Source organism: Ascaphus truei, chromosome 8, assembly GCF_040206685.1.
Source record: "Ascaphus truei isolate aAscTru1 chromosome 8, aAscTru1.hap1, whole genome shotgun sequence".
In the NCBI taxonomy this organism is placed as follows: domain Eukaryota; kingdom Metazoa; phylum Chordata; class Amphibia; order Anura; family Ascaphidae; genus Ascaphus; species Ascaphus truei.
In genome coordinates, this window is record NC_134490.1 from 45,237,289 (window position 1) to 45,249,913 (window position 12,625).

Sequence of the window (12,625 nt, forward strand, 5' to 3'; positions counted from 1 at the left end):
GCGGATTCCGGATGCAGTTTTGAAGGTCTGTGGCCCATTTAATTGATATAACCCCCCCCTCCCCCGCGTCTACACAGAAAGACGTGTTACACGTATAAAACAATATGGCACAAGTATGTTTGCTTGGTTACTTAAACAGATTGTTAGCCAGACAGACAGTTTATACCATCTCATTCCTTAGTGCACTTTAATGAAAGTAGCACACATCAATGCAGAATTGGATGTGTCCTAATGTAATATGTGAGCTGCAGGGGGAAAGACAGGGGGGGGGGGCGTGATGGGGGAGTGGCCATAACGTCACCCGGCAGGTTCGCCCTCATTGGCTGAACCGCCAGGGGGGCGTGGCCTACCACTCCATCGCTAGTTGTACTGACAATTTTCGCGTCTGCCTGAAAAACGCACTGCGCGGCGGCCACCCCTCGCAGTGGGCCCGACCCCATTGAGGCTCTTGTCCCCGCAGCACCCGCCATAGCGAGCGCTGCAGTAGCCAGCACGGACCAAGCCTTAAGGCTGTTCTATAGTGCGTGCGCTTGCTGCGCCGTGCGCGGCAGTTATAGTTGGCTGTGGTTAGTCAGCCTTTCTATAATAGGGCCGCGCGCGCACGTCAGTGAGCGTGGAACTGGCGACAGGGGGGAAGATTGGGAAAATAACGTTTTTGCGCTGCTACCGCCGCTGTAATATATGTATGTATGTATGTGTATGTATATATGTGTGTGTGTATGTGTATGTATATATGTGTGTGTGTATGTGTGTACTCAACGTTGACTGAGCCACCTGTGCTGAAGCAGGGATATCCTTAAAACCTGACCTGTTGGTGGCCCTTGAGGACTGGAGTTGGCCACTCCTCACCTAGGGGCAGCTCTTTCTCAATGCTTTGCAGACGGCAAGGAAGTTCTTAATGCTTATGGGAGTTGAACTGCCCACCGTGAACAGAATGTGAATGTTTGGCTATGATATGGGGTCATGGAACATTTCTGGGCATATGTTGAAGGAGCTCAGTTCATGGTAGTGATGGATCATTGTCCTCTAGAATGGCTCCTGTCTAACCAGAAGCCTCCTGGTAGACTTTGCAGGTGCTGCTTACCCTGGTTCAAGTTTGATTTTACTGTGAATCACAAATCACAGAAAAAGGACTGAGAATACAAAACGGATGCCCTCTCCCGCAACCCTTTACCAGAAACTTGGGAAGATGTGGATCCTTTACCAGTACTAACTAGGGCTTTATGGTCCATTCTGCCTGTGTGGCTACCAAAGGACAAATAGGAACTTCAAAAGTTGGAAATGGAAGATCCAGAAACCGGTCCTTTATCTTTTAAGCTTCAGAACTGGACCCCAGATTCATGCATGAACCCCCATTTCCCTCTCTTGGATAACCTTGTCTACGATCGGGCAGTAGATTGCCATCCTGTGCTGAATGAGGCATTGGTACTACGCCAAAAAAGGCTTTTCTGGTGCTGCGCTTGTCAAACTACATTTCAATTACAGAGGTAAATGGTACGTACTAAAAAAGAAGATTTCTGTGCATCACAACATTAATAAAAAGTGCGTCACAATCATACGTCTTGTTCAACCTCAATACACTCTTAATAGAGTTAGTGCAAAATAATGTATTAACCCAAAACGTTATTTGACGTAGCACAGATGTTTCACAATATATGTTAATAAATGTACTAGTTTCACAGTATGGCTATTATGTAATAGCCTATTTCATATTTAATATTTTATATAAAAACACATGAATAATTCATAATAGGAGAAACGTAGGATAATAATCCCACAACCAGTGCTCGAGAGCTAGTTCAGCATAGTAGAATATAAAATCCGTAGTAGTAAAGGTCTATGACCTGTAGGAAATAGACAGATAAAGGCACGTCATAAAGCTTGGTCTATGAGCAAAGAGGACTATTAAGCAGGATAGGGGGAGGGGTAATAACTAGGGTATAGGAAGGAATAGCCAACCGTCCTAACAAGGAGCAGCCCGGCTTACTCCAAACATAACCCCCAGCCCACTACCACCACAAAAGTACCTGCTGTCATGCTGAGACCAGTGTGCACGTCGCTCCTAGGTAGAATCCACTGGTAAGAAGCATAAAACGTCCGTATTCCGTCTGCAAAGGGGACGTGCTTCCAGCTGAATCAGTCGTAGAAGAAATTCCAAGGCAAAAAGCGGTGCACAGCAAAAAAGTAACCAAACGCAGTTATACAAAAAAGGGCTTATTTAATGAAAAACTAACACCTCTTGTGTCCCGAACGGGGTGAAATGCGTCAGTGTGTTTAGCTATGTAAAGGTGTTCGTTTTTCATTAAATAAGCCCTTTTTTCTATTAGCTGCGTTTGGTTACATTTTTGCTGTGCACCGCTTTATGCCTCGGAATTTCTTCAATAATTCACAATAGCCATACTGTGAAAATAAGAATTGTTTTAACTTATATAATGATACATCCAGGATGCGCTCCAAAAAGTTTTCGATTGATACCTACTGTAGGAATATTATTTCGCGCGAATGCTATCATACTTGTTATTCACTACTAGTTATAAATGTAAAAAAATAAACAGTTATTTTTTTCACTAAAATTGTACCAATCAGGTATTCAACATGAGAAACCATAAAAAAAATATTTCAAACAACAAATTATGCGTCATATGTAGGAAGACTTCATACGTGCAAGGCACATTTTTTGGAAGGTTTGTATTACTTTTAACACTGACATTTTTGATGCAATAAAAATGTGAGAAAATCTGTTAGTACATATTAGTACATGTGCCCCAAAGTCTGTGTGCCACAAGTATTGAGAGCAGGAGACTCACAATTACCATGACCATCTATCTGATCAGTGGACCGTTGAGTATTTCTAAAACTCTTTTGCGACTTAGGTACAGTGCTTACTGTCCATCTCTATGAGAGAGGATGTTTGTTTATAAAGCATGTGATGTTCTGCCATGCATGCTAACTATCATGCATGCTAACATGATCACCAACATGCATGCTAACATGCTAACTAACATAGTAACATGCATACTAACATGATCACCAACATGCATGCTAACATGCTAACTAACAAACATGCTAACTAACTAGCATGCTAACTATCATGCATGCTAACATGATCACCAACATGCATGCTAACATGATCACCAACATACATGCTAACTAACATACTAACTAACATGCATACTAACATGATCACCAACATGCATGCTAACATGCTAACTAACAAACATGCTAACTAACATGCTAACTAACTAACAAACATGCTAACTAACTAGCATGCTAGCTAACATGCATGCTAACTAACTAGTACGCTAGCTAACATGCACGCTAGCTAACATGCACGCTAGCTATCATGCACGCATGCTAACATGCATGCTAGCTAACATGCAGGCTAACTAACATGCAGGCTAACATGATAACTAACATGGCACCAGTGGAATTGATTGTACGTTTCAAGCCGTTACATCCACTTCATGTGGTGGGAGTGGATTTTTATGGATCCTTTACAAAGAACAACAAGAGGATTTAAATACATTTGGTTTTTTTTGTGGGCTTTTTCTCAAAACAGGTAGAAATCACCCCTACTCAACAGGCAACAGTTAAAACCATACTGATAAAGTCGTCAAATTAACTTCCTGCAGCATTGAGCTCCTCTGATCTTAATTTCTGATTGAGGTAATAACTTCCAAGTGTTGTTTTCAAAGGAGAAGTTTGTACTTTAGACATTTAGCACAATTTTACTTCTGTTATTACTGAGTTTAATGTCAGAAAGGGTTAATAGCACACTCAGAAAAGCAATAAGGGCTTTTGTAACTAAATAGAATAAAGATTGGGATGGATTCCTCCTGTCTTTGGAGTCTATATTACGCTCTGCATGCTAGTACGGGACAACCCCTGGGCCCTGCATGTCTTATACAGTATATGGGAAAGACTCGTGTACGACCTTGGACTTGACCAGACAACCCTCGCTTATAGAGGGTATCCCAGGACTTGACCACCCAACCCTCCCTTACAGAGGGTAGGTATCACAGTACACCAGTTGAAGAAGTTTTTTGTTTTTCTTCAATTCTGGATGACACAAATGCCTTAGTCAGAACAGAACTGGATAAGTCCCACCGGACCAAAAAAACGCTATTATTATCGTGGGAGACTATATTCTGAGGATACCGGATAGGTGAGTTTGTGTCTCATTTCATGTTTGTGACATTATTCCTTACTGACCTTCTGATACTGCAAATGGCCTAAATGGTGACCGTAGTCCGGATACACCCCTGGACCGCCCAAGTTTGCCGGAATCCAAGAGCTCAGAATTGAGCGGTGACAATGACTTAGGTTTATCTAACCTTTTTCAATTTGGGTCTGATGGGACGCCAGATTCGGCTTCTTCTATAAATCATGTCAAGTGGGAAAAAGTTAAAGGTTGCAACTTCCTTGCACAGTGTGAGGAATCAGGGATCGCGGCGCCCGCGCCCTGGTTCCTCTGCTGATATATTCCCTCCTGCTGCCGTGGCACGCACCTCTCGCCAGCGCCACTCACCTCCGTCGGTGCTGGGGGTTCCTCGTCGTCCTCGGCGTCCCCGGTTTCCAGCAGTACCTCACGCGGCCGCCATGTTGCTCGGGCGCGCGCCTGAACAGCGCGCGCCGGGCGAAGTTAATTTATTCACTGCTCTGGCAGTGAAGACCCGCCCCCAATACAGAAATATGATCTCCTGTCAAGACAAGAGTTCTCACCTGCCTGCCAATCAAGGGAACCTATCCAGGATGGCTCCACGCAGTCCTCCAGGTCTGCCTTCACTTCTGATTGGTCAGCCACACTTTATAATGCCAGTCCTTCCTATCATTCATTGCTCGACATAGTTTTCACTTGGATTACTACTCTGGCGTTTTCTCTCTCATTCACTCAGGTTACGACTTGGCTTGGCGGACGTCTCTCTCTGGCTCTAGACCCCTGCTTGGACAAACGACCTTCCAGTATTCTCCAATCCCAGACCTTGGCTAACGGCAACGACAACGGCATTTCTACACCGGTACCGGCAAGTATTGCTAGCGAAATACACCTGGCCTGGCAACGCCAAAATCACCACACTCCGGACACGCTCCCTTTGCTGCGGGTGCGTGCTTCTATACGTTCCTCACCTCAGTGAAAGGAACGGGTCTGGTCTGCGGGCAGCACCGGCGTAACACACAGACTGATATATTCCTTCAGATCATGAGAACATATATGATTCTACGGGGCAGTCAGTGAGGGTACAAACTCGTCCAGACCAATGCTGTATATTGTACCTCTTCTAATGAGGGGACTCATGCTGATTTTGTTTAATCCAGAAGTCCCTTTGCCTTATCGTCTTTGACCTCGCAGAGTGCCAAGGGTTACCCAGAGTGCCATGGGTTACCCAGCACTGGCAAAAAAACAGATGGAGCAACCCTTATCATACTGGTGGGTTGAATAGTCATGCTTAAATCTTTATGGCAGTCTTAAAATGTTGTCTGTGTTATTGTTTTATATGTGTTCTATACTGTTATATTTGTACTTCGTATGAGGTTGCCCGTTGTTCTCTTTGAATTGTTATAGCATTCGAAGACAGCCACATATGTAAGATAGGTGTGGGGCCTTATTCTTTCCCCTTTGGCAGATGGGGGGGTTAAGAATGTGAGGTATGCGCATTGCTGGAAGTACAGAGTGTTATACAGTGTTCTGCCACGTGATGGCAGAGGTAGTTTTTCCTGTACTGAGTAGGATCAGGGCTGTCAGCAGGATGAGTGTCCCAGGTTCGGCAGCTTCGGGGGCCCAGCTGGTCAATGCTGGGAGTTGGTCCCATGTCCGACCACCAGGGCCTCCATCTCCCCTCTGCTGCGGGGCCCTTCCTAACCAAGGGAGCTGAGTCTGACCGGCGCCAGAAGTTTGGGCCGCCCCGTTGTCTCCTAAATCCCAGAGAACCGGCCAGGAACACCACAAATGTAACTTCTCCCTAACTCTTCCTATTGGCATTCCCTAGAGCAAAATGAGAGCAAAGTGCCGTGGTACATTGACATTAAGAGATGAAAATAATGCTATTGGTAAGACTGCCTCGATAAACCATCCTCACGGGGCAAAGGTGGACAAATCCTCTCTGTGCTGCTTGACGCAGGAGGATAATACTACTCCGATCATCAAAAATGATGTTGATACATCAACCTCTGTGAGTTTATCTCCATGGAAACGAATCAGTGGAAGCATTAGGGTTCAGCTAATTAACCATGGCTAAGACCCGAGCTGCATGTGGTGGGTTTACCTTGGCATGGTATATGTCTTCTTAGTTATATCTAAAGAATCACAAAGACAGGCGAGAGAATTCCTAGGGTAATGATCTGCAGGATCTATGCAGCATTATATAGCGATTAATAACAAGAAAGGGCTAATGGTGCAGCATTGAGGTTTATAGGGCTGTGCATTTGGTATTGTGTGTATCTCTTCACTTTATACCTTATCTAAATGAACTGCATCTTAATGTATTAAAATCCCCACCGGCACTCAAGGAGTTAATCAATGGCTAAGGCCCTCAGCAAATATTACATACCTTAACTAGCAGCTAATTGCACGCAGCTAATATTTGTATAGCTGGGTTGTCTTCTGATTAGTAGGGTGGAGAGGAGCAGTGAACCACCTGGCTCTGGATCACCTGGGTAAAGTCAGCCCCTCCTTATCCTGCAGTCTGAGATCAATAGACACTGCCAACTGCATGCTCAAAACAGATCTAAAGGAAGGGCCACAACCCCCCGACTCAGATAACATTATATTTGGGGTATTTGTTGTCACTGAAATAAAAAAAAATTATGAGCTCACAACATAAGATTAACACCATAATTGCCAGAATGGGTGAATCGCCGAATACAGTACATACAAATGTATGCCAATGTGCTTGTGTATACAGTAGATCGCGCGTGCATAAGCGCGACAAGGCAACCGGTACTTTGCGTTTGAATTTGCAGCGCGACGGCCAATGCGGGCGAACCGCTTCACGTGACATCAGGGGCACGCCTTCTCCACGCCCCCCGGCACAACCTCACCCCACCTTCCTATCGCGCAATCCTGCAGGACACAGATCGCGGCAAGTACAGGCATACACGAAGCCACACGCACGGTCATGCGCGCGTCAGTACTATTTACGCGCCCTTAGGTGTTAGGTGACCTACAGTAGCACTATTGAAATATGGCTATTAATCTCTTAAATACGCTACGAATGTGTTGTGCAGATTGCAAGAAAGTTGGCAGGTACAGTAACTCATAATCACTTTCAAATGACCATACAGCACAGATTTTCAAATATTCTCATTGTTACTGCCAAACAAAGACTTCCGTTGTCATATGAGTAGTGTTTAAAGCTTCCATCTTAGAACCTGGTCTGGGTGGTGATCTGGAACCCAATGATGGGACAGATCAAAGTGCTGATTGACGGACCCTCACTTTGCCGTCACTCTCTGGCAGAGAGGAGTTCATGCAGCGTTGGGAGTGCCGGTAATAATAGCAATAGCACTGTGTTCAGTTTGTAGAGGTGATAAGCCTGTTAAACAATGAGACACAAGAAGGTGTATGCAATATGTGTGCTCATGAAACCGGAAATCAGAGAGTAAATTCCCTTCCATGTAAAAAAGAGCTTTGTAAATAACAGTACTCAAGTGAGGAGCGTCTCAGTGAGGAAAGGCACTGACTGTAACACTGACACTGCATTTGTATCAGGGAAACCTGGTTCAATTCCCAGTGTCAGCTCCTTGTGTTCTTGGTGAAGTCCCTTTCTCTCCCTGTGCCTCAGGGAAACCACCAAAACCACACATTGTAAATTTATCTGGGCTAATCCTTTGTACAACGCTGCATACCGCACACTATACTGTAATTAAGTGCTTTGAGTCCAATTGCGTTATAGGAAATAAAGTTATGTGAAATAAAGTTATTATTAAGGCCCCCCTCCCAGGATCATCACACTTTTACCATTGAGGTCCAGTAAATAAAAAGGAATCCGAATCCAGAAGGTTCTTAATTTATACAAATATGTTACCAGGACCGACACATTGAGATGTACATCTCATTTTCAGGTACAGGGAGAATTCATTTACTCAGATAACTCCATGTCTAAGTGGCCCAGATGGGGACTGAAATGGTCACAACCCCACAAAAGAATGTTATATTGGGGAGTTCCCCGTATGCCCATAAGCACAGTAATCGGTGGGAGGCTCTGTTTGCCTATAAACCCACTAACTGATATCTACCTGTTGTAATCTCAAAGGGAGGTATTTACTAATGTCTCAGGGCTGCAAAACCGGGACACCACAGGTACAACTCCGGGACAACACTGAGACAAAACCGGGACACCACCGGGCCAACCCCGAACAGGACAACACCAGGACACCACCGAGATAACACAGAGACAACAATGGGACAACACCGAGATAACACAGACAATGGGACACCACCGAGACACCACCGGGACAAAACAAATGCACCAGACTCAGTAAAGATAAAACTTCAGCAGCATTGCTTGATAAATCTTCGGCATGGTTGGGAGACTTAGATAAATAGATCCCGGCCTCCCAAATTGTTTGTCTGTGTCCCACTTACATTTATTTACGCCCCAACCATGGGAGTTTGTCTCTGGGCTCTGCGGCATTAAGGTGAACATGCAAACCTAGTGCAAAGCAACTGCTCAAAATGAATCAAAGAAAAACCCTATTGATTTCATTGGGATTTCCTTTTCTGATACAAATGGGGCAGACTTTTTGTGACCAAGAACTGCTCCTGATACACGGACCCGTTTGCCTCTCTCATGTTGTCTACATATCTTTTACTTGATCACATTCTAGTTTATGTCTGTCTGATCTTCTGCATCTTACTTTCTGTTCCTCTCTCTCCCTCTCTAGCTTCTCTCTCTCTCTCTTTATGGTCATGAGAAGTGATTGATGCAGGAAAGAAAACATGCCCGAAATCCTAATGAGACAGAGAGCGATGGAGAGAGACAGAGAGCGATGAAGAGAGACAGAGAGCGAGGGAAACAGAGAGTGAGGGAGAGACAAAAATTGAGGGAGAGACAGAGATTGAGGGAGAGACAGAGAGTGAGGGAGAGACAGAGAGTGAAGGGAGAGAAAGAAGAGTGAGGGAAAGAGACAGGGTGAGGGAGGGAGACAGAGTGAGGGAGGGAGACAGTGTGGGGGAGGGAGACAGTGTGGGCGATAGAGAGATATATAGGTTGAGAGAGAGAGGGTGACTGAAAAATAAACATATTATTAGACCTACTGGTACAAATCATGAAACAAAAAGAGACCGTCTGTTTAAGCTCATAGGGCACCAGAAAAGTATATGGCAATGAATTGCCTAGAGGTTAATTGTATATTGCGGAGCATAAACAGAGTTAAGCCTAGATGGAGAAAGTATGGGGGTAACTGAGTGCAGACCCGCATCCAAATGTAAAGGTTTACGGCTGCAAATAAACACAGTGTCCTTTTGCCGATGTGGAGTATACGTCTTACTCACAATTGGTACCGTCCCCCTTGTCTCCTGGCCTCGCGGTGCACCTGAATTGGTGGTCAGTGTCCCTCCATGGCGTGGTCTCGATCAAAGCGTCACAGTGGAAGGAAAAAGATTGATGCAGCAGCCACGCCTGATGCGGCATTGATCTTTTTCCTTCTACTGGTACAAATCATGGACATTACTAGGCCCCATTCACCGGCCCCAGTTGTCAATGCCCTGTCACCAGCCCATGTTCCTAGCCCCTCACCATCTGCTAAAGGTAAAGGGAAGGCCAATCCTGAGTGACACTGGGCCCCTACCCTTGATTCCTAACCCTAGTATCTCGGCCTCTGCTGCTGCTATGTTTGTATTAACTATGTTTCCTTGTGAGAAGTTATCTCCGGGTATGTCCATGGACTTGAGAGACTGAGACTGGGACTTTAAGGGAAAAGATGGGTGGTCATCTGGGTCTGAAGGTGAAACACCTTATGCCAGCCGCATTCCTGTGAAAAGGTCTCCCAGGCCGTTTACGTCATTTAGGGACTCATCCCCCAGAGGTCTGCTACTTCGGGTGTGTCCTCCCAGATGGACACCAGGTCCAGTAGTTCACATGAGTCCCGGTAAGGCCTTAAGTGGTGGGACCCATGTTTGAGGGTTATGCCCCATGTCTTAATAGAACGAGACTGCTATTGGTAAATGGTGCAATTGTGGACCACTGGTGGGAGGAAGGTCAACTATCCCAGGAAGAGATAGCTGAAGCCCTCCGCAAGAGGATGGTTGAAATAAATTTGGGAGTAAGAATCCCCAAGAGTCCCTCCATATTCTACCAGGAGGTTGAGTTAAGTGAGCCTCGGTTCTGGGTATTACCTGGTCAGGGACATGGCCATAAAATACAATGATTAAGTAGAGCTGACCGAGCTATCTGTAATAGGTACCGTCAATCTCACGAGTATACCTTCCCGTATGTACCTGAACCCATACTAGACGAAATAGATCAACACCGACATGAGTGGTTGAGGTTGGCCGTCATTGAGAATATTAAAACCAAAACCAGTGATGACAGGTTTATTAAAGATGATAAGATTTGTTCTGTAATGGAGGAATGGCTCATAGGCACATGTATCTTTAAAGACCGAGTAGAGGTTAGACAGTGCCCTGGTTCTCCTAAGGCAGGCCTGCACAACACACGGCCCGCGGGCCGTCCTGCACTCATTGTGCGGCCCGCGGCGGCTTTCCCTGTCCTCCTCCCTCCCGAGCCCGCTTTCACCCGGCGCGCAAGACCGCTCTTCCCCTCCTCCCCCGCGAATCCGCTTTCACCCCGCGCGCGTCTGCTCCCCCCTCCTCGCGTGTGAGCCCGCTCTCCCCCTCTGCTCTCAGGACTGCGCGCTGTATGTGTGTGGCACTTCCTGTTTGCGAGTACGCTAGTCCTGCCTGCTCTGCCGCCGTGAAGTGAGGTGTAGGGGGGAGAGTGAGGTGCAGGGGGTGATGTGAGGAGAGGTGCAGGGGGTGATGTGAGGAGAGGTGCAGGGGGGGTGAGGAGAGGTGCAGGGGGGTGATGTGAGGTGCAGGGGGGGGTGATGTCAGGTGAGGTGCAGGGGGTGATGTGAGGTGAGGTGCAGGGGAATGATGTGAGGTGCAGGAGAGTGATGTGAGGTGCAGGGGGGTGAGGTGCAAGGGGGTGGGATGTGTGTGGGCTGTAGGGGGGTATTGTGTGTTATGTGGAGGGGGAATATTGTGTATGGGTGAGGGGGAGAGATGGGGGTGTGAGATAGTGGGTGAGTCTCGCAAAGGTTGATGATGAGGGGGGATATGAGGATGAGGGGTGCTGGGGGAGATATGAAGATGAGGGGTGCTGGAGGAGATATGAGGATGATGAGGGGTGCTGGGGGAGATATGAGGATGATGAGGGGTGCTGGGGCAGATATGAGGATGATGATTTTACCCGTGCGGCTTGAATCTGTTTTCCTTGGAGCAGTTCGGCCCTTCTCGCTTTACAAGTTGTGCAGGCCTGTCCTAAGGTATACTATATCTGGACCAAGTTATTTGATGGGAGGGTGATCAAGAATCCGGACCCAAAATATTACAAGTGAAGGTTTTTCTTGTATCTTACAGTTGGGAGAATAAGTTATCTAATCTCATCACTGTCATCAGTGGATGATACAGTACTGTGTACAGTATGAGGTTATTTGTACATCTGCTATAACCTGTATTTGTTTGCAGAGACCAGGTGGATGGGTGGTACCCACATTTGGATCCAAGCGAGGACGTTGGATTTTTCACCTAGGGGAGAGTACAGCGATTGCTGGTCCAGTTATCTCTCTACCTACCCTGTCATGTAAGTTCTAGTAAGACACGGCCAGTGACAGGCTGTCCTATGGGGTTTTCCCCCTCCTCATGCTGACTTCCTGAGTGACTAGAGTGGTGGTGCATGTGCTGGGCCATCCCTCTTTGAGCTACAGGAAGGAAGTGCCTATATTATAGTATGAAGTTCAGCCCCTTAGGGGTGGGTTCTTCAGTCTGTGATGGGGGTTCCAAACTATCCCTTCATGGGGTAGGAGCTCTGAGCTCTCCTCCCAGCTGGGAGGGAGACATGTGCTCAGTCCCTCATGGGCTGAGGCACTAATTCAATCCAGAGAGGCCTCACTATTACCAGCAGGCCCGTACCATCCAGAAGCCAGGGATCTACCTTACCAACTAAAGCATTCGCTGTAACAACATCGCAGAGGCTGCTATAATAAAGATCCTCCTCATTTATACTTCTGGCTCCACGGCAGTCTATGTGGAGGGAGTATTATGAGTAAGGACTGTCATAGCGGGGACCGCCTTCAGCCTTGATGAAGCCCCCATATCTGGAGGCGCTGTAACAAAGAAGAAGAACCGGAGGAATCCCTAAAAGTCTGCCTGTCTTCCTCCACACCATCGCTGATACCTCAGCTCTCCTGTGCCAAACAGGTAACCAGCACTACACCTAGCAATAGCCATGACTAAATATCCCAGAGGGGAAAGGGAGGAAAGGGGACGTGCTACATTATATATATATATAGTTATACGTTACCGTTCCAAGGATTGTAAACAAGAGACAGCACTCAATGTTGAAAATCAAAGTGTATTAGTGATAGCAAAAATACATCCAGAAACCCAACGTTTCCTGAGGAA